This window comes from Delphinapterus leucas, chromosome 8 (assembly GCF_059928025.1).
Source record: "Delphinapterus leucas isolate spDelLeu-1000000601 "Yukka" chromosome 8, BTC_Dleu_Yukka2, whole genome shotgun sequence".
Taxonomy (NCBI): Eukaryota; Metazoa; Chordata; class Mammalia; order Artiodactyla; family Monodontidae; genus Delphinapterus; species Delphinapterus leucas.
The window spans coordinates 49,199,381-49,224,158 of NC_143136.1; positions in this window are offsets into that span (position 1 = coordinate 49,199,381).

The following is a 24,778-nucleotide window of genomic DNA, read 5'->3' on the forward strand; positions in this document are numbered from 1 at the left end:
AAACTCCAAATTCCATATTAAAAGTAATTAAATATATATTTAAATTCTGCATTAAAGTATATATATTTTAATATTTTGTATTAAAACTTCAAAAATATATAATTAGGACAAAAAAACTTTTGTGGATCAACTGCAAAACATAAATATAACAAAATGTCTTTATCTAATAAACAGATGCATACACAATGGTGGTTTGGGATAATCAAAAGAAAAACAATAAGAATACATGGATTGTAAACTTTATTCATTGTCATTAAACCACGTAACTTATTCAGACATATTCTGGAGCACTAATAAAATATTAGCTTATTTCTTATTCCATGGAATTAAAGCTATATCACACATATGATGCTATTTATAACAGAAATCATCACAAGTAGAGTGAACTTTCTCTTTGATGGTAAGACCTTGCAAAATGGAGATTTGCGTATTTTCAGTTAAAATTGTGAAAAGGAATATATTTAAAAGCCCAAGAATAGGATCAAGATTATCAATAGGCTTAATCTTTAAGTATGCTTAAAATTTTATTGTGTGAGAGACATAACATGATCTATGAAAGGTCTGTACATTTTGATAATATCCTCAGTATGAGTAGCAGGATTACATTCTGGATTTAGGACTAAAGCAATTAACCAAGGTCAGTAAACAATGAGTTTTATTCTGTAAGTAAATTTATTCTATAGGTAACTTCTAATTCTTGAAAGAACACTGTATTAACAGTTATAGCCTATCTTAAATCAGTTCAAAAATTTTAAAGCCTAGAAAATAATGTTTTAAAAATATGAATTTAAAAAATGTTCAGAATATCCATTAGTTATCTAGTGGTTGAAAACTAATTGGAATTTCTTTGGAAAAATCCCTCAATGGATTTTATGTTTTAAGTTGTGCTTTCCCGAAATAAGAAAAAAAAAAAACAAAAAAACCACTCATTAAAATTTTTTTAACTTAATACACATTTCAAAATGCAAAAATGTGATGATGTCTTCAAAGGCAAAGTTCACACTATGTCAAAATCAAATAGACAAGAAAGTAAAAAAGATCTCATAATTACTACTCTATAAAAATGGGATTAAAAACATGACAACCATAAATCCTTACTTGAAAATATTCAAATTGTGGAATATATATATTTTTAAGATAATATTTGTGTTTCTTATTAAGGTTGCTATTTCTGAGAAGTTTCAGGTTCAGTTTTCTGTTTTTAGCTTATAGTAAGTTTTAGCTTATAATAAATCTTCACAGCATCCTACTTGCTGTAAAAAATACATTTTTAGATAAGTATAGAAAATTATTTAATTAAAAAATTCATTTATGAATATATTTAGAATCTCTTCTGTTATAGACAGGTATAAATCTCATTCTCTTCAATAACAAAATCATCAAAAGACATAGAAAAACCACACATGACATATATTACTTTTTAAAGTAATAGTTTCAAATATAGTGGAACCATATATGAAAAATCTACATCATTTCAGTCGGTGTAAATCTCTTGCACAGGAAACACTAACTTGGGCAGTTTGTAAACACAATCTTGAAGGATTAGCTATGAAGTCCCTATAAGTCCTTTTACCATAAATAAAATAGGATAGGAACTATTTCTAAGCCTTTTTATCCCAGTTTGTTGCTTCTGACATTTGCATATATTTAGATTTATTCATCTCATTTAGGTAGCTGCTCTTTAACACCTATTTTAATTTGAAGATTAAACTGGCAGATCTACAGTTTAACCTACCTTTTGTCAATATGAGTGATAAAGAACTAATCAACTTCAAACCGACAACAAACATCAGCTTAAGCAAGTTCAATCATTTATGGAAGCCCAAGGTTGACTTAAGAATCAAAGATTACCAGAATTTTAACAAGTTGAGGTTTGGCAAATAAATGTTTTTTTCTATGAACTTTACTCTGTGGTTTTATTACCTACACCATTATTATAACTATGGAGATGAGATCTTGTTCAGTCAATAAGTTTGCCTTTTCTCATAAGTGAAACTTGATTTAAAAAACAAACCAGTGCACACTTTTTTCAAAATGAAGTGCTTCCCCTCCCCCAAATTACCTTCACATATAGTTGACTTCTCTAAGTTTAGCCAGAACACTTTCCATAATTACCTTAGCCTGTGCCTATTGCTCTGTATAGTACTCCACTAAGGAAGACCACAGAAGAGTATTTTCTTTGATCACCAACAACAGTAAACAATCTTATCCAGGACAATAATAAAAGCGATAAATTAACCCTACTTCTTTGAATGTTAAATGAGCTGAGAGGAAGATGTCCAAGAGATTCAAGGGAAAAAAGAAAATAATCAAATGAATCACATCAATGTCAGAATTCACTTAAAACTTCAGAAGAGAACTTTTCATTCTTGGAAGACAGATGCACAGCACATTTAGAAAAAAATTTATGTAGAATCATATTTTAAGATATATAAAGAAAATAGATGAAGAATACTGTATTTACTTTTGGACTAATTGATTCTGTCCTTAAACTTCTACTCTACCTATTCAGAGCTCAGTAATCACTTTGTTAAAAGGGGGGCACGGGGTGCTGCTTGCTAATAGACCCAGACTTTAGTGATGCATACATTTGCATATTACCACCTTACTTGGCTCTACTCTGTTTGCAGTACTTAGCCTAATGAGCCTTCTCTCTACTTCCCTTTTTCGTTATTGGGTGTATAGTTCTCAGGAGATACCAAGACTTGGGAGTCAGTTCTGCAGGGAGGTTTTGTAGCTAAGAGGGGATATGAAAGAAAAAGTAAGGGCCATCACCCTGTACTATCTCAATGCTCAGCACATCTCTCACCAGTCAGGAGTCCTTTTCCTACTAGAATGCTGAAAGAGAAGCTCGGTGGTCCAGTGAGAACCTCCCAGGACTGCACGGGCTCTGTTTGTCTAGCACGTTTTTCCTTGTGGCTCTGACTGTGTCAGAGTGCTCACCCGTCACACTTATCTCCAACCTCTTTTGAGTGAATAACTTAAAGCTGACGGCATGGGGTTCTGAAGTCACTCAGTTAAGCTTTGTACTGACAACTTCTCACTAGAGAAGTTTGCTGCCAGTCCTTCCTGAGACAGCTGGAACACAAACTCCTTCTGAGGCCATCACTCAGTCCCGCCACTTGCCCCGCACTACCAGTCACATGGCCCCCCGCCTCCACGAGAGGCACCCACATCCTCATTACCTTCAGCTTCCTAAAGCGACAGAGGCTATAGGGTCACTTGGGGTTGGGGTTATTTTCTTTTCTTTCTTAAGAAGAGATCCTGTTGACATAATTTGTTTCGAATAAAGAGAAACCGTGGTAATCTTCACCAGGACGGAGTGAGTTGGAGGGTCCCGAGCGTTGGGAAAGTGTCAACCAAAGCCATGGATCTCAGCTTCCTTGAGATTCCTACCTTTTTCTACACCAAATTCTCACCCCACGCTCACAAGACAAATAAATGAATATATTATAAACCAAATTGAATTGTGACACCCCCAAACCCTCACAATAACCTCAATCCTCCAAATGTCCTCTTAAACAGGAGACAGAGAGACAGAGAGAGAGAGGAAAACAGAAGCGATTACCAGAGTTTTGTTCCCGTTCTTGCTGAGAGGGCCCCGGAAAACTCCCTTTATGTTGCGAAAGTGTCCGTTGCTGAGATGCGTGGAGCTGATGACAATGTAGTAACACTCCATGGAGCAGCCGCCGCCTCCTCCACCGCAGCCGCCGCTTCCAGGCACCCCGCGCCAGCAGCCGCAGCGCGCCGGGGCCCGGGGAGGTTGGGCTAGGGACCCGCCGCCAGGGCGAACCGCCACCTCTCTCGCACGCCCGCCGGAGACAGGATCACTACGCGCCTCTGCAGTGCGCGCCGAGGTTCCTCCGCCTCCGCATGCTCGCCGCGCTGTCCGTCTCAGCTGTGTTTCTCTCCTAATGCGCCTTAGGGCGATTCGCCCCGCGGGAGGATTCCGGGCTGGGAGGGGCCGGCCAGGCAGCCAGGAGCGGAGCGCGAGTCAATGCCGGCTGCGCGGCCGAGCGGAGCCGGGCAGCGGGAGCCGCCCGAGCGGCAGCGGCGGTGGCGGCGGCGGCGGCGGCAGTAGCATCCCCCGCTCTCGGTGCCAGCACTCGGAGTTGCTGCTGCTGGCAGGCATGAGTGTTATTATATTGAGCGGCGTTGCCGGTCCATTGCACTGAGCCAATGGCAGGGAGCCACTGGGCTGATACTGAGAGCTGTCAGAGGAGTACATCTGTCACCCGCGGTCTCCCTCCGCCCTCCCCCGCCGCCGCCGCCGGGACCCACGGCAGCGCCGGTCTGGGCGCGAGTGGGAGCGCGCGGCGAGCGGGACGCCCCCCAGCGCAGCGCCGCGGCGGCAGAGGGCCAGGGACTCGAAGGCCACCGCGGGCGGGCGACAGAGCGGCCCGAGACCGAGAAGTGGGAGACTCCTGTAAGGTGGGGGCGGAGGGGAAAATGTAGAGACACGGAGATTTCTTGCCTAGCAGTCAGGGAAGGAGGAGGGGACGATGGGGGTGGGGGGCGGTAAATAAATTAATAATTCAGCACGAAAAGCCAACCGCTTGCAACTGCCGCGTATCCAGGCAGGTGCCAGCTGCTTCTCTGTTGAGATAGTTACTACTCATTGCGTTTAGCTTATTTGATCTTATTTATTTTTAATGTGGTTTTAGTATGGAGGCTGGATTCTGTTCCGAATCTTAGAGGAAGAAAATGTTCCTCCACCCACCACCCATTTGTAGAGATCATAAAGGTTTGTGTTGATAGTTTGGGGGGCGGGGAGGGGTAGTTGTGGGGATACGAGTGAAATGGATAGAAAGTAAAAACAGATTCTTGGCTTCTGTGTTCCTCGACCCGGAGTTCCCCTCACCCTCGTCCCCTGAGAACCTAGGTTCCTGCTAAATTGCCAAAGCTGAACGGAAAGGGATTCTTTGCCGCAAAGAAGCTGCTGCCACGAGCTTGCTTTGCGTTTCTCTACAGTTCTTTTGCCACCACAGAGAGTGGTAGCGAACAAAAGCGCTTGCCCTAGAAGCGACCTGAAAGGAAAATCTCCCGCAAAGGAACTAATGGGCTCGTTAGGAAAGTAGGGGATGGGGTCTGCTGCGTTCACTGAAGAGAAACCATCGCGCTGGGTTTTAAGGGGCCAAGGTAGCCATCGGCCTAGATGTGCCCTGCCACCCTCCCTCTCACCCAGTTGATTCTTTGTGTAAGTTAACTCCTCGGAGGTGGTAGGGTGAGAGCATCCCATCAGGTGTATATGCGACTCATTAGTCCGCTCTTAAAAAGATCGATAACAGGCAGTGGGAGGCTGGGAGATGGTGGCTTCAATGGATTTACTGAAGGCTTTATTTTCCTCTTGCCTAGAATGGCTTAATTGGTTAGAGCAGATTCCAGGCATTCTGATGCTCCTGCGTCAGAGCATACTGCACTTTGATATAAATTGTGTTGATCTTGTTTATTTGAAGGTCCAGATTTCAAGACAGTCCATTCTGGGTGTCCCATATATATGATTTTACATAGCAGTGACTCTGCAAACCACAATATGGTCCTTCAATGAATCTGCCAGTTCAATTTCACTCTTTGAAAGAGGAAGAACAAAGAGAGAAAAAGAGTATTTGTAAGAGGCAATAGTCATGTGAGTAATTTGTAAATTACAGGGGTGAAAGAGGGAAGTGCTAGATTCATCTAAGGGAAACTCTCCATGTATCTTGCTTCAATTCAAACAAAGAAAAAAAGTTGGTATGGACTTATCAAAGCTCATTATGAAGTGTCAGTTGTTTAGAGGTACTTGGCTAAATTTCACAGATATCCACTTGGGGGAGTCTGGAAGTGTTGGGAGAAAGAGAAAGCAAGAATTTACAAAACTTCTATACTCTATGGAACAGATCACCTAATAATTTGTTACAATTCAGTATGAACACAATCTTATTAGAAAAAAAAATTAAGTGATCTCCACCAAATACTGTGTGCAAATCAAATCCATTTTGGCTCCTTTCATTAGAATTATTTTTAATTTATATTTTGAGACTGTAGTGATTCTCTGTACATATCACCTTGGGAACAACTCATGACCTGTATGATTTTCATTATGTCTTTTGAAGTTTTGGAAACTTGCAATTATTAGACAGGAGATAAAATCTTCATTTTTACTGAACCAAACCAAGGAATCTCCTAAGGAAATGGAAGATGGCCCATATGTGAAAGAATCAGATAATATAGATTTCTTGTGTGTATAAGTCATAATAATCTAAGCTAGGTTTTTTGCAATATTTTTCTTTCAAAATACTTCTGACAAAATGTTCAGATCTGTATCTACATCATGAAGCTCAATTTCCAGTTCAGGAAACAGGAACCACAGTTACTTGAATTGTCCCATGGAACAGAATATCGTCTATATGGGATGCTATATTGTGTTTCTACTGGCAAAGTTGATATATAATATATACCATATATATGATATACATACATTTATATGATGATGTATATATCCTAAAAACCAACTTTAGTGAAATAATCTCTGAAAAGATTCACTTTACTGTCAGAATAGTCTACCTTTGCCACTTACAAGCTTGATGATATGACGGGGTAGCTTTTGACTGCAATATCTAAACCTGTGTATAAATGGTAGTAAACACACCATAGGTCTGTTGCTAATACATGAAGGATGCTGACAGTTAAAAAAGGAATGTAAATTTTTTTACATAAAATTTATCCTCATTGTTTCACTACACGTGAAGTAGTCTATCTCAACATTACCTAACGCTGAGCGTAATCAGCAATATTCTATACCCACACCTTGAACTTGCACAGACATATATGAAAAGAGAATGCAGGTTCCTTTTGTTTACCCTCATTTCAATTGAGTAGCCATATCTATACTGTAACGGTCATTCAAATAAAACTACTAATCACACTATATGATATTCATTATGCCATCACCAATGAGCTCTGTTGCTAGTGGACTCTTCATTACATTACATCAACCTTAAAATTCAAGAGAAAAATAAGCCACCACCATGTGCGTTCTGGCTTCTAATTACAGCAAACAACTCCTAGGCATAATGGAATTCTTCTATTAAAATATGAAATAATTTTTTTCATTTGATTTGCTAAAAATTAAGAGAAGTCAAGTAGGAAATCAGGACTTCCCCATCATCTCGGAGAGAAATCATACCTTTCTGTGGCAATAAATTAAAATCAGTAAACAGTGACAAATTATTGTGACCTTCCATCTTGCTGTTCCCATGTCTTTCCTTTTGTCATGATGCAAAGGAAGTAAGTACATAAGTAAGCATCTTCAAATTTCCTATTGTGTTACAATCTCTTTGATATCCATGGTCTGTTCCCATTATTTCAAACAATTCTGATTTATGTTATTAGTGGCCATTTTGGCATTGATTATTTCTATGGAACAATGCCACTCTTAATTTAAAAAATAAAAGATTTCCCTTTCAAAGACTTAGAAAATTTGTATTAGGTTAAACATCTACCTGCTTGCTATTGTAAACATGCAGAATCAATCTTTCTTAATCATAAAATTTTTAAAAATATTTTATGGGATCATTATAGATAACTTGGGTTTAATTACCAACTTACCAGCTGAAAAAATTACAATTAATAAATTAAACATAAATGTTTTAAGTAACTGACATTACTCTAAAAAAAATTGCAGTTCATTTTTTGCCACCACTACACTTCAATTTTCCCTTTCTACTGGTGCAGTTTCCCCTTCAGTTTGCCCCTTTCTACCACTGTGATTCAAATCAAGATCCCGTATGCTCTGTGCTTATATTAATTTACCTCACTCCTTGTTCCTCATTTTACTTTGCTTAGCCCAAAGCCGGGTACCAGGTTTCTGCACAGCAACTGAGCATTGTTCCTGACCTGTTACTGGCTCACGCAGAATTTCAGGATAAAGTTACTGCCGTGAAATGTAAAACCAAGGTCCTGCCTTCTTTCCCAGACCAGCAGCTGGACCCCTCCATCCTGAATCCCTGCTGTGATTCCCTCTGTCCAGTTCTTCCAGAGGGAAGTAAAACTTCCCTGAGTTTGCCTACTGATGTTTGAGACCATACGTTGCTACCTTCGCATGACTGGACTTCCTACTTCCTGTCATTACAATCTCTGAATGCTTTTACTCTATCTGGATAACTTCCCATTGCTAAAGTGAACTATCCACAAATTAACTTCTGGGTCCCAGAAACTCAGCCTTACCTGAGCTTCTGAGCTTCTGTGAACCAAGTTCCCCTTCTTATATCATTTGAGAAAAAAAAAAAGCATATTCCAGTGTTATTCAAATGTGTCTGTGATGTAATCTTAGTGGTTACAGAGTATGTTATTGGGATTCAGAACTTTCCTCTTTATTACTATAATAATCTAACAATAATCTGTAACTCAGTTCTGTCACTATATATCTCTTGTGTTTGCATTCATGTTTGTGATCACATTGGTGTCAAGTATTATTACTTTTATTATTTTGGACTAATGAGGAAAAATCTAGGAACTTAACATATAAATGTTTTGTTTATTTTAAAATGTGTTCAAATGACGTCATGACATGCTGTATGAACAAAGGTGTGGCATAAAATGGAGAAAAGTGGTGGGAGAACTATACCACCATACAGTACCCATATCACTGTAATCATCAGGCATACTTACATCAGTATTGACAGAAATACTCATAAACACATTCATGTTTTGAGATAGGATTTGGTTTCAGCAAAGCAACATCATCTGTTGTATTAAATTAAGATTGCAAATTTGGATATTTTGTTGTATTTTTATTTGATTTCTATTTTTTGTTTTGTATTTACATAAGAGTTATAAGCATATGGGGTTTGATGCATATAAGCATATAAGCATATAAGCATAATTAGTTTGATGTTAACATATTTCAGTATGTCACTAGTGAACTTAATTTATGCTAGAGAATCTTTATAAAGGATCTATATGTTATTCAAATATGAGAAAACTGGTATATGCTAGTCATGGGATAAGTATTGAATAACCATTACTGACCTTATCTGAAGCTGATACTATTGTGGTATGATTTGAAAAGAGATGGTGACTTTTTTTATTTTTTTTTTTGAGATGGTGACTTTTTAAGGTAATTATTAGTTAATTATTACCTAAAAGTAGTCCAATCTCCCTATTCCTGTTTCTGTATCTCAGATCTGCTGTATTTAAATGTGGGGCCTGTTAAAAACAAATACTGTATTTTGAGAAATCTGATATCCTGTCAATTGTAAGATATATTCTTTTTATCTCCACTATAAATAAAACACACTGCCAATTAACTGTAAGAAGCCACTGATTATAAGACATCTGAATTACAGTTGTTAAAAACAAAAAGGCACCTAATAATCAATGATATATTGAACCTAAATTTGGGTAGACACTATCACAGTTAATACCTAACTAGAAACCACTTTAAGATATGTCCAACTAAAGCAACCATGGAATATGGTCAAGGAGTGATTCAACTTCCTTAACTTCAGTTATTTCACCTCTAAAAGAAAGGGAATAAGCCAAATATGATCTTATGTATTTCAAGCTTTAATTTCTCTGATTCTTTGGCAACTTCTCTAGAGCTGATATTGATCAGCCCTGGCAGTACAGAGCACCATTTTAATTTCCTACTTCAGGATGTATGTCTTAAGTAGCTGGGGGACATGCAGAAATTGTGGAAATGTGGAAATTGATACAAATGTAAACAATCAGAGAAAACTTTTATAATTTTGCTTGGGTTTAACCCTGGAAGTAAATTAAACAATTTATATTATGCAGTTCTTTCACATGTCTTAAAATAATGGTAGGTCACCTATTAACCAGTCTATTTATCTGATTCTGATAATAGATTTTACCTTTTTATTCCTTTACTTTTCAATTCTAATTAGTAAAATTGGGATAGATGCCAGAAAAATGCTAATTTTAGAGTCAAAGCCACATTTATAATATGTTGCCAAAGAAATTAATATAATTGGATACTATACATCTAATTTACCGGAAGGAATAACATTAAGATATATTATTGTAAGTCAAGAAAAAGTTGAGCAATTATTACATTCCTATGTTTTATAGTCTTTTTGGAAAGCAATCTGGCAATCTATTAACATTAAAATTGCATATAACTTTTGACCTAGCCATTGCATTCCTGGGACTCTCTACGTAGAATAAAAGGATATTCACAAGAATACTTAATGCAACATTGTTTAATTATTCATAGTTATTAAAAACACTGGAAACAAAGGGAATAATCATTAGTCAGGGTAGACTTTGTGTCTAATAATATAATAAACTGTATCTGTACCCATAGAGCTGACTCTATGAAAAGCAGTTTTAATAGGAGACAAGGAATGAGCTGCCAACGGTGCTCAAACCAAGTGTACATAATGCCTTGGAAGCTCTTCCTTCCAGAAAAATTTTAAAAAAAGTCGAATTTAAGGAGAGATTGATCAACTATGAGGAATACTGTTGATAACTCAGGTAAGATGAGATCAGAGAGGTGATCTTAAGTTGGACACATTGAAAGTCATTGGTGACCTTGAAAAAGCAGTTTCTGGAATATACCAAAAAGACTGTAAAGAATTTACAAAAAATAAATTCTGCAACCAAGCTAAGAAACCAGGCATGTGTGCTCTTTGTATGAGAGAAATTTTGTGGAAATATTGTTGTATATAGAACAGATGTGAACAGATTTAAAAATATAATAGAAGATCAAGACTCAATACTGTCCCTCAACACAACCTATATATACTTGAACTCCCCTCTTCTCTAGCAAACCTTTCACTAATAAGAGGAAGAGGATATGGACATTTTCACTGAGGTTTCAAGTTTACCTATGGTCATATTGATTTAGAACCAAATAAACATAAATTTAAACTATATGCATTTTATTAACTTATCAAATTGATTTATAAATAAATATTTCACTTGGATTATGAGGTAATGGTAAAATGGAGACTTAATATAATTCAGATGGGAATATTAGTAGTATAATATTCATGAAAATAAATTTGAAAATAAGTATCATAAACCTCACCCCCATTCACCATCTACAAAGCTTTAACTTGTCTATCAAACGACTTAGTTCTTTACTAAAGTTGATCGTTCCATGGTGGACCCCTGAACCAAGCAAGTCCAAGAGTCTCATACTAAATTTCATGATGGGCCAGTAATATTTTGTGTACCTGGACTCTAAGAAGCTTAGGAAGAAGTGGTGGACATTATTGCCACAATGTACCGTTCTTCTATAGAGATTAAGAATGGGGAATATTCCTACAAACCTATTCTTTTTTTTTTTTTTTTTGCGTTACGCGGGCCTCTCGTTGTGGTTTCTCCCGTTGCAGAGCACAGGCTCCGGACGCGCAGGCTCAGCGGCCATGGCTCACGGTCCCAGCCGCTCCGCGGCATGTGGCATCTTCCCGGACCGGGGCACGAACCTGTGACCCCTGCATCGGCAGGCGGACTCTCAACCACTGCGCCACCAGGGAAGCCCCAAACCTATTTTTAAGATCTGCTTGCTTTCACATGTTTCTATGTGACAACTCGGAACCCGTGTGATAAAATTAGTTATTTAAGTTAAGTTAGTATGAATTGGATTTTTATAACTAACTGAATCCACAACATTCAATTTTTAAATATGTACATGAAGATCCTGAATTCTAGTTAGAAATCTTAAGGAAGAAATCAGATATTTGTTTTTCAATTATGTGTGATAGACAAATACCATAAACAACATAAAATGTAAACAATGGAAAAATGGTTAAACAATACAATTAATCCAAAAGATATCTTATTGCAAATATTATATTTTAATGCCATAAAAAATGGCAATGAAGGTAATGTTATAAAAATGGCAGATATTAAATTGCATCTATATATACAAAAGAATAGCCCAATGTACACAAAAATGTGATTTCATTATATTACAACAATGTGTTAATAGAGAAATCTCTCAATAGTAAAACTATGATTATTTTTATTTAAATATTTTTGCAGATGTTCATATTTTAAGTGATAATTTTCCTTTACATGAAGGAAAAAAGATATCTTTACTAATTATTAAGTTCTAGGAAAATATATTAAATCTTTTCACTCTAGAAAATGTAAAGACGAGAAAATGAGAAACCATAAAAATATAACAAATAATAAGAAAAGAAGAAACATTAGGCATCTGACAAACATTTATGTTTTCACAATGAATGGGAATAATTTAACTTATCCTAAGAAAGGTGAAGATTTTCAGATTATAAACTCTAACAAGCAACATGTCTAAATCTAAAATGATAGAGAATTTGAAAGTAAAGAGATGGATGAATATAAATAAGCAAATGCAAACAGAGAGAAACCACTTCTACCCTATGAAATAGTATTTAAGGCCAAAAACATTGAAGAGTACAATTGGTGAAGAAAATATTACATTCACAAACATTTATGCACCAAATAACATAAAAGCAAAATTTATAAAGCAAAAAGTCTTAGGGAAATAAGCAAAATATATAAAGGAATAATTCGCAAAAGAAATGTGAATAAACATGAGATGTTGTTGACTCACTTTTTCTATCAGACCATTCAAAATAAAAATAGATTGATAGCATTTACTAGTCTTTTAAGGTTAGTTGTAATATAAATTGGTACAACTGTTTGAAGTGTAATTTGGTTTTGTTCATAAAACTGTAAAAAGTACATGTTGCATGACTCAGCCATTCTACTTCTTGCAGACTATTACACAGAAATAACATCATGAAGAGATAAAAATATAAGCACAAAGTCTTCATTGCAGAATATTTGTAAAACCTAAAATTTAAAAACAATCCATATATTTATAAAGGAGCATAAATAGAAATTAATAAAAATGCTTGCAATGGTATATTAGAGATAAATTCTTAAAAAATAGTTATGTCTCTGTTATGTAGGATTTTCATCCAAGAACATCAAGACTAATAACTACAGTGTGGTTTCATTTTGGTATAAATAAATTAGCATATGTATTTTTACAGACAAATAAACAGATGGCTATTGATAAGCATAGGGGAAAGGCAGAAAGACTGGATATGCAACAGAAACTTAATACTGATTAACACTGTCAATATTAAGTTGAATGGTTTGGGGGCAAGAGTCAGGAAGATTGGGTGAAGGCAGCCTTCATTTCTTAAAAGATAATGTTTTTAATGATTATAAGTGGAGATGTAATAATGTTTGGGTTTTTTTAGAATTTTAGAAGAAATTAAGGAAACTTTCTGCCTATTTAAATTAACCTCTGCAATTAATTTATTTATCTGTTTACCTTTTCAGTCCCCCAGCAATATCAATGCACCTTAAGAGGAGCAACTGTCTGGTTTGCTCACTGTTGCGTCCCCAGGGCCTTGAAAAGTACCTTGAGCTTAGAATGTGCTCAGTAATTATCGTTAACTGAGTTACAGGAGTGGAAGAAGTATTTGGACAAGTATTTGAAAAAGCAAATGCATTAAAATAATGCATCTCCCTATGGTAAAATCTCTTCATTTTTATTTTATATCAACAAATGTGTTGCTTTTCTATTTATGAGCGTTAGACATGAGGTAAATTAGGTTTCCCTAGTGTATTAGTGAGAATAAACATCAGATCTCTAAAAAGACCCCAAAAAGACAAAATTTTAAGCAAAATAATTTACTTCTCTCATTCATGGTAGTCAGTGTATGAGTTGTCCAGGACAAACAGTGTCAGTGACTCAGGATCTTCTGCATTGATGTTCTGCCATGCTACACATGCAGCTTCCATCTTGTAATCTAGGATGACTGCTCTTGCTTCCATCATTGCATACATGTTTCAGCAAATTCAAAGGTGAGAAGGGCAAATGGAGGGCATTGCCCTTCCCTTTAAGAGAATGGCTCTTAACATATGATGCTTCTCTTCTCATATTTAATTGGCTATAATTTTGTCATATAGTCACACAAAGCTGCAACAGAAGGTTTGAGAATGTAGTGCTTGGCTATATACCTAACTAAAATTCAAGAGCTGTATTATTAAAGAAAGAAAAGAGAATTAGAATTGGTATCACAACATCAAATTCCTAAAATTGATGGAGCAGTTTATTTTAGAGATATGTAATTGCGAGGAACTGATATTTTTTAAAATTCTATGACTTATGCTAATGTGTGGGTTTCATGATTGACTAATAGAAAAAATTTACCCATTCATCTTCCCCCTTTCATAAGAGTAAGTGTAATATAGCAAATGAATTTAAGCCTTGAAAACTTATATCCTAATATCACTGATTTGACTGTAATATTTTAACTTTTAGGGATACTATTCTGACGGGAATTTGTTTTGTGGCAGAGATGTTTGTTGGATCCAGCTATCTTTGATTGCAAGCCCTACTGGGAAGATTTCTCACTACTATTGCCCAACCTTAATCATAAGTCATTAAAAAAAAAAGAGTACCTGAGGTATACTAAGCTGTATGAAACATTTGTCTTAATTTTAATAATCAGTGTTTTAGCATTAACTAAGGGCCATTACTCTTTACAGTAATTTGTTTTACTTTGACTCATAGCCTCAGAGCTGAGACTAAAAGCTATACTCCGAACTGTAGATTAGTGGTTCTCAAACTTTAACCTGCATCAGAATCACATGGAGGACTTGTGAAAACACAGATTTCTGGATCCAACCACAGAGTTTCTGATTCAGTAGGTAGGTCCTAGGTAAGGCTCAATAATTTGCATTTCTAGCAGGTTCCCAGATGATGCTGAGGCTGCCGATTCCTAGTCTGGGGAGCACATTTTGAGAACCTTACATCTGCACAGCCAGAGTTCTGACTGTGGCAAATTCTTTCTCTGAACAGAGCTACCGTGTCTAAGAACTCTGCAACTGAAGTCATAACAATAGTCTTTTCAAGGTGAGCAAAGAGATTTTGATTGTTGTCGCCACTCCATAATACACACATGGCATAGTATCCCCTGATCATTTAAGCTCACTTTCTCACCTTTTGGTCAAATAATGATGATCGTTAGACAACTTAAGTAAACTGTTTAAAATTTTATCTTAAGTTTTACAAAATTAGCCTACAAGAGTACAGTATCTTAAGTAGATAATAATGAGAGGACTCATTATAAGGATACTGATAAACAGTATGGTGTCAAATCAAAATACTATAATATAAATGCTGTTTTAAAATTCAGTATCAAAATATCTGACACATATGTACAATTACACAAAAACTTCACTTAAATTTAAGAAAATGATCACAGTAATAATACAAAAGACTTAGGTAGTAAGCATTAAGGCCAAGTACAGAATTTATGGACAATTACACAAAAACTTCACTTAAATTTAAGAAAATGATCACAGTAATAATACAAAAGACTTAGGTAGTAAGCATTAAGGCCAAGTGCAGAATTTATGGAGAAAGCACTTAAATAGACAAATAAACAAGTTTTAAAAAGATAAATGCTTGTAATAACTACCAATAATAAATGAAGAAAATAGATTGAAAAGCATGAAAGAAAATAAGGTGTTTTAGATATTCGTTTTGCGGAGTATTTTCACTGTGTTCGTTATTAATGGAAAGAAGTATATATCTACAAATTTCATTAAGCCATTCTTTGCAGCATTCATTTTCTCTGACCAGTTGTGAGAAAAAAAGAAAGCTATTAAGTTTTCCAGATGATTAAGAAATTGTTTTATACGTTTTGCTTTTATTTTAAGGCATTTTTCTCTTTTATATTAACTTGTACATGCAAATCTAATACAGTGTATAAGTTATGTTGGGGGTTGCCTACATGATGATTATAGGACAATAGTGCGGCAAACACATTAGGTAAGAATTTGAAACTAATCAGTGTTTGTTTTATTTTAATTAATATACTTCATTTTTTAGAGTAATTTTAAGTTTACAGAAAAAGCGAGCAAAAAGTACGGAGTTCTCATCAAACCTTCCCCACTAGCCCCTGTCCCTGCACAGAGTTTCCCTATTAGAATATTTTGCATTAGTGTAGTTTATTTGTTGGAACTGATGAACCAATATTGATGCATTATTATTAACTAAGTCTCCATTTATATAAGGTTCACTCTGTGTTGTATAGTTCTATGTGTTTTGTCAACCGCATGATGTCATGTACCCATGATTACAGTATCATATAGAATAGTTCCACTCCCCAAAACACTCCCTGTGCTCCACCTATTTACCCCTTCCTCCTTATCTTCAAGCCCCTAGAGGCCCCTATTTTTTTACTGCCTTTATAGTTTTTTTGACTTTTCCAGAATATCACATAGTTGAAATCATATAGTATATAGCCTTTCAGACAGGCATCTTTCACTTAGCAATATGCACTTAAGGTTCCTCCATGTCTTTTTTGGCTTGGTGGCTCATTTCTTTTTTTTTTATTACTGAATAATATTCCATTGTAGTGATATATCACAGTTTGTTTATCCATTCAACTACTGAAGGACATCTTGGTTGCTTTCAAGTTTTGGCAATTTTGAATAAAGCAGCTATAAACATTTGTGTGCAAGTTTTTTTGTGTGGACATTAGTTTTCAACTCTTTTGGGTAGATGCCTAGGGGCATGATTGTTTGATCACATGCTAAGACTATATTTAGTTTTCATAAGAAACTGCCTGTCTTATTTCCAGTAACAATGAATGAGATTTCCTGTTGTTCCACATCCTTGCCAGTGTTTATTGTTGTTAATATTTTGGATTTCAGCCATTTTGATAGGTGTATAGGGGTATCTCTTTTTAAAATTATTGGTTCCCTAATTACATATGATATGGAGTGTCTTTTCATATGCTTATTTATTAACTGCAAAACTTATTTGGGGAGGCGTCCAGAGCATATTATTATCTGAACCATAACTTCAATGAACAAATGAAAAGTTTATTGTCTTTAAATTACTATTTTCCTCTCATGTGATCTCAGCGGAAACTCTCAAATTCAGCGTGTTATTACATCTACTTCCTAAGATTATTCATTCAAAATATCAAACAAAAATACTTGCAAAATTATCTACTTAAAATAAAGTTGGGCTTCCCTGGTGGCGCAGTGGTTGAGAGTCCGCCTGCCGATGCAGGTGACACGGGTTCGTGCCCCGGTCGGGGAAGATCCCACATGCTGCCGAGCCGCTGGGCCCGTGAGCCATGGCCACTGGGCCTGCACGTCCGGAGCCTGTGTTCCGCAACGGGAGAGGCCACAACAGTGAGAGGCCCGTGTACCGCAAAAATAAATAAATAAATAAAGTTTAAAAAGGAATATGTTTTGCTAACAATCAATTACTTTATAGAGAATTTCTGAAATGCTCCTGCAAAAATTGAAATAAAGTTTGTTAAGAGATTAAGTTCCAATAACAAAATCATCCTCATGTTCTAATCAATTTTTCATTTGTAATACATATATAATATATATATAGTATATATAGTCTGTGTGAAGATAAATGTAATATATTTGTTTAAACTTCCCTAGATTTATTTCTATAATTGTATAGAAAAAATTAAATTATTAATCTCTCTCATCTTATGGGAAATTCAGTCATCTCCTAATAGAAATATATATTTAATGAAATTATATTATTTTAATTGATGCACCTATGTGCTGCTATTGGCATTTCTTTTGCTAACAAAATTAAACTTTATTCATTCCAGAAAATGACTGGAGACAATTTTAACAATATATTTTTGTGGACAACTGAGAATTTTGTTCATATAGAACACTCTGTGTTTTACGACCAGGTAACCACCTAGTCATATTGCACTTTCTAAGTGTCTGCTAATAATTTATCTGTATATAATACTTGAAGACAATGAAGAAAGTTATCATTTTAATATCTGCTTCATCAATAACAATTATTAGCTTAAAGTGAAGTTATAAAAATCACATGATCCTTTCTATTAGGAAAATTTTGTTGGGTAATTAACTGGACAGGAACACATTTGTCAGGTGTTATGAAGTAATATACCTCCCTCAATGACTGATGCTATTCATCCTTCATATGTATTCATAGCTACATATTTACATTGTTGCTGTTCAGCTCTCTTGTAAAGAAAAGGCTGGAACATTGTCACTATCTCCTATCCCATGTCGAATTTAAAATATAAGAAAACATATACCCTTTCAAATAGCCATGTTGAACAAATTATAATAAAATAAATCTTGGCTTTCAATGAAACTCGCTTTCAGTAAGTCTAGATCAGAAAGTCAGACTTAATACCAACACCAAACACAGTGAAGCCAGTGCTAGAATCCAATTTGTTATTCTAAGGCCATAGGTATACTCTAAGTAAATAGGTACATGAGTATGAATGCAAAGACCTTTACAACTATGGACCTAGGAAACACTTCCATGGCTCATCCTTCATGAAATGTGACATTGAGAGGAATGATTGCCAACTGGCAGAAGATACATTCATACAAGCAGCAGCTGACAGAGATAGGAGTGATGGTTAGCAAGGGAATGAGACTGGGGAAAGCAGGAGGTTCTTTGAGACCACTTCTTCCCTCAGCTTTTAGTATGGCACTTTGTTCAAGCATCTGGCTTTTTCAGCTCTACCAAGTAGCTGCAGGAGTATCGGCAGCAATTGAGATACACAATAGAGAGGCAATTGAGATAGCTGTCCATTGATCAGCACTTGTAGTTTAGTCTGAAAGAGTGAATTGGAGTTACTTGTGCTACTCTAAGCAGCAGCAGTTGAACTAAAAAGGAATTATTATTCATAAAAGTATATTAACAAACCGGGGGATTCATAGAAATAGGTAGACTTGTGACACTTGCAAAATACTGGAATGCCTGTTAGCAAGTGGGAGAGTGCTTGTACTACCATTTGGACAGAAATGTAAATGTGACCTCCTTCTGCCAATGAACCAGTGAAGCATAGGGAGATATAAATGAAATATATATCATAGAGACCTAAGCCTTTTATCAAATTGCACCTCCCCTCTCTATGGTTTATATATATATCATTCTGAAGTGACCGGCCTCTTGGTAATTCTATGAAAGAACAGATAGTATTAATAGTAAAAATGATGGTACTAATTGTGTTACATTTGGATGCTTACTATGTAATATACACTGTGCCTAAACCTACATATGCATTATCTCATTTAATTTTCACAATAACACTAAGAATTAACATTACTATTTGTATTTTATAAGTAGAAAACACTGATATTCAAATAATTGGTATAGTTAAGATTGATAGCCTGGAGTTCAAACTCTCAAGTACTGTTACAATCATATCTCAGAAATAATGTTTAATATCACAAAATATTAATATGCTTGATAATTTTAGGTTGGCAATAATTGATTAATTTTATTACTCTTCATGTCAATAGCATACTTTTCCCAATACATGTAATTGTGCTCGATCATAGTGGATTATCATTATAGAAGATCACATAAGTAAATATGTTACTCCAAACTAGCACATATATATACATACATACTGGACTAATTTAGCCCATTAATATAAAATCATACTTGAGAAAATGTACATGAATACACAGTATTATATTATAACTTAATCAAGTGGTTACTTCATTTTAATTGATTCTTACAGTTGCTTTTTCTGATCACATAAAAAGTGAGAAACCCATATGATTTTGCAGTTACTCTATTAATTCACCATAATGTGAACAATTTCTATGTTAAAAATTGAACAGGATTGAATTAAAATGAAACAGCCACATTAAGTGTTAATCAACTAAAAGTATCACAGTTGATATAAAATAAATTTAATGTCCTTATTTTAGATCCTACAGCAAAATTAATTATACTTATGTTAGCATATTTTATACAATGAAAATCTGAAATGCCACTAAAATACAGAATGACACACAAAAAGAGCAACTGATATTGGCTACACAGATTAATTGTTTCAATTGAAACCAAAATACTTTACACTGTAAGTATTAATTTGGATATTTCCAGTGTGATAAGATTTTTACATAGCTAGAAATGAAAAGACAAGTTTACTACATTGTCTCAGTTTCAAATTTTCTAGGTTACGATTCTATCCAGCTGCTTATAAAAGAAAACATCTTAGTGACTATAAAGGGGGCTTAATTGTGCTATCAGAGTACGAATAGAGAATTGCATGTTCACAGCGTGTCATAAGTAATAATAGGAGTAGACAAGTCAGAGGATACAAAGGCTGGGAGACTATTTAGACAAGAGGAATTCAAAGGGATATCACAAATACAAGTAGTCAGCAGGTTTGAAGTCAAAGTTCTAGATCCAGGAAATGCAGGAAATTTGATCAGCCATAATATGAATTAGGAAGGCATGGTAGTTTGGGGTTTAAATCCAAGGGCTAGAAATCCATCAATATAGAATAGATAGGTCAGGAATGTATAGTTAGGTGAGTGCAGATAGATGAACATTAGAATGATTATGGGGCAGGAGGGTAAGAAGGGAGGGGGGAGGAAAAATACCTCAATATCAGGGAGTCTAGACAAAGAATTTCTTTCTGCTGAGTAGAACTGTGGTTCTTTCCTGATAGTTATAACAATATTATTAAAAATGCAAAGGCAATAAAGGCCTCACAGGTTTATAACCAAGGGTTATATAAAGGTTCTAGATCCTTGCCAGCTCGTATAAATTTTCAAAGCTCTCAAGTAAAATAGGATGAAATACACAACATGACTTCCTCATGTGGTGTAGAAATAACTCGTGTTTTCACTCTAATGAAATACACGTGGAGTAGAGTGTGATGGGTGTTATCTTCCCATTTGTGATTATGTTATACTGAAACAGAGATGTTATTTACAAGTAAACTCTGTTACAATTGATAGGTTAAATGACTGATCTGTCATATTTCCAATAAATACTTGAGGAATTTTTCAAGTGTCTGGTTTAGCGCTATCTTTTTGACAATTTGAGCATGATAGAAGAGGCCTTATTTTCAGCTGCAAGACACTTGGTTGAAATGAAACCTTATGCTATGTAAACTAATCCAGTTGAAGCTTGGAGTTAGCACCCAGAGCTTCTCCAAGTAAAGGCTCAGCATTCTACAAAGCCCATTTGAAAGTCCACTGGTCTAAGAAATGCAGAGGATCATCAAGAAATTATTGCTGAATTGAAAAAGCTCATGCAATCAAAAGTCTTAAGAGGTCTGAATATTCACCAAGAGTTAAAAGTAAAACATTCAGTCAAAAAATATTTATCACAATGTCATTATTTTTGTTTGTTTGTATTATTTGTTTTGTTTATTTTTATTGTCTTTTAAAATTGGTAGCCTCTTTCTAAACTGAGGCAGCAATATACTGAAATTGTATCCAGGTTTTTAAAAAATGTTGAAACTGAATTTTTTCAAAATTATAAGAAAAACATTGCTAAAGGACTGAGAAAAGTGTCCAAAGGATCAAAGGTAGTACTGAATATTAAGATACTTTAATAAAAAAAATTTAATTCTTCAACATAAGTAAAAAAAAAAAAAATCACCAGTAATGACACACTTGTGATTGTGGCTATTTGATGCCATTATACAGTATAGAGTTGCTGATATTAGTGAGGAAGAATGTTAGAATAGCACATATCTTAGCTGTCATACTGTTTATTGAAAAGATAGAAAATATGGAAGTATTCTAATAAAAAATTAAATAAAAACTAAGACTAATTAAAATAATGTGGGTCAAATCTCACACACATACAGAATAAAAAGCAGTAGACAGAATAAAAAGCAGGAGGAAGCTTCAAGCTAGGACAGGAGAGATAGCTGAAAACCAACCTGCATTTTCCATGCAAATGTAATAGATGCAAATGCTGTGGAGAAAAGTCATGCATTAGCCAGAAGATCTATGGCAGGTTTGATGGCTTCTAGGTCATGAAAGGAACTGATAATGAAGGAGCCAAGATCCAAAGATAGGGCTTTGAAGAGTCAGCCTACAAAATTCTATTTTAGAGTAATAAAGTAGTAGATCAATGTGGATATTCAAGGCAGTACAAAATTAACACTCATTGTCATATCAGCAGTGCTTGAATATGCCTCTCCAACTTCTCATTAAAACACACAAAATAAGAACAATAAAAAACAAATTGATTCAAACTAGCAAATGAACCAAATATTGAGTCATAAAGCTGACCAGGAAGGTATGAAAGCGCTCATTTAACACCCTCAAATTATGTTAAAAAACATACAGTTAATTCTCAATACCCTTAAAATTTTTAAAGCTCATTAATTTTAAATATGTTACATACTTCACTGACTTAGTAAACAGTGTATTCTAATACAATTTGGTATCTTAATAAATTTAGGGTTGTCATTATGAATATCAATTACTATGCTCTATTACAATGACAGCTTTGGGCTGTTTGTTCAAGACCTGATTGTGAGCTGCTCTGTAAGATAAACACAGTTTAGCAGAAGAATGAGAAATAGATATTTGATGCTGGACATCCGTATCCTTTCTCTTTATGTTGCTCTCTTTAGTCCACTGCTAATTCAAAAGTGTATCTTTATATTGCTTCCTCTGTTTTCCTCAAATCTGCTGATCTCTAGTTTTAAGAGAAAAAAACTAATGGCTTTCACAGGCAAACAGAAAACTGTTATAATTTTTAAATAAACTTTCTAATTTTAAAGTCGATCATCATTTACAGAAAAATTGTGAAAATACTATAGAGTTTCCATATACCACATATATAGCCTCTTTTACTATTAAAACCTTACATTATATGGTCTTTGTGTCACAATTAATGAACAAATATTGACACATTATTATTAAATAAAATTATAAAGAATGATTTCTTAAAAAATCCCCTGTGCTTTATGTAGTCAACTCTTCTCACACAGCTATAGCACATAGTGTAGTTTGTGGAATCAGGGAATAATTTCTAAATTCTGTGATCTTTAACTTGGCGCCTAAAGAATCCAGATGTGATTCCTAAAATCAAGAAACCATAGTTTGATCCTTGGCCCTACCAGATCTTATTTTGTCAAGTCCTGAAAACTGACTGGATCTTAGATTTCTCATCTGTAAAAGGAGAACACTGAATAAGATTAATTCTATAGTGCCTTTAATAGCACTAATTTTTTTAAAAAAATTATAAATCTATTATGCAAGCAATAAATTAAATGAATGTGAATTCAAAACCTTTTGTCAACAAGAAAAATAAAAGTAGTATAAATTTTGTAGAACCTAAAAATTATGTTATTAAAGTTCCAAAAACATTAGAAAATTAATGTTTTCCAAGAAAATTAATGTTTTAGTGTGTTGTTACAGATCTTTGAACCCAGTTCAACTTTTATATCTCTGCCTCCTGAGTTGGTTCATTGATTACTTGATCTATAGATGAACATATGCAACTATTTTGAGGTAATTGGTTTACTAGATTTTTAAAAATGTCTTTCCAGGGAAAGAAAAATTAGTTGAACCTTAAAATGCACTCTGAACCAAATTTTTGAAGTAAACAAATTTAGTGCAGAGGTTCTGGCTATAGGAAATGGAGATAATATCTATTTTATCTGTGTGGAGAATCACGTTGTCAAAGATGGCCTTTGCCATAAGCTAATGTATGGAGGCATTCCATTCAAAACAATTCTGGTATGGCCTTCTAATTACTATGTATGAGCCAAAGAAAAGAAAATGCTTTTCAGGAACAATTATTTCTTGCCTAGTGATTTTCATCCTGCTACAATAACTTTTTTTCCTGATATCTCTCTGACAAAAGTAGTTTGCCAATAGCTTCAGACATGTTCTTTTCAAGCTAGGCCTCAAGGGGAGAATTTTAGATAGAAGAAAAGGAAACTCCAACACTTATATTTTAATATGTCTAGGAGGGTACATGCAAATTGCCTAATAGACTTTACTAATATATCTCAATTTCATTAAAAGATTGCTGGTGTAAAATTTAAAATTAATTATGTATATTGTAATTTCTGGATATAATAAATTTAAAATTGAAAGTTATTATGAATTAATAATGTATGTTTAATCTATATTTTAAAAATAACTCAAATATGTATAGACAATTAGAATGAATTTTTCCAGACTGGAATTTATAGCATTCATCAGGTAATAATTGGGTTTTTAATTAAAATCCTCAAGGTCTAAATTATGCATTTCTTCCCAACATTTTTCATGGCCTGTGTTTAAATGTCTATTTTAAAATATTTGTTTAGAACCTGAAACCCGTTTTCACTTGGAAACTGTTATTCTTCTTAAAAAGAAAATAAAATGGTGTCTGACAAAAACATTTGAGCCATAACATTCATTTATTCTTGTCATAAATATTTAGTATTCCATGTAGTATTCTATATTAAGCACTGAAAATAAAAGAGTGAACAATATCATGTCTTCCTTGAAGAAACTCATACTTGAATGAGAGAAAGTATCCTAATCTGAGAATCTCTTTAATTTTTTTCCATTCAAAGGTATTCAGCAGTATATCAGTTAAATTCGCAGTTCAATGTCTCTTAGGTACAATTTGGTATATTTATCAGGAAAATATAGGTTTCAGAGGATGTGTACTTGCCAAAGATATAGCCTCTCCTCATTTCTGTGAAAGCAACTCCTCTTCCATTAAACGACAAGGTGATGATTCATCCCACTCTCCAGTTACTCAAATGGGAAAGCCAGTTTTTTCTTGTATTTCACATTCCTACACCTCACTGTTCCTGGCCTTTAACTAGGATTGGGTTTCAGCATGACTTAGGGAGACAATGGGAGCAAGATATTTCCCCAATTTCTGAATGTCTAGTTACAATAGCTATCGAATCTTTACTTTGACTCTGACACATGGAGAGAAAGCTATTACGGTAAGAACAGCAAAGTGGAAGAAAATTGCGTTTCTCTTCTTTGCCAAATAAGATACCAATAA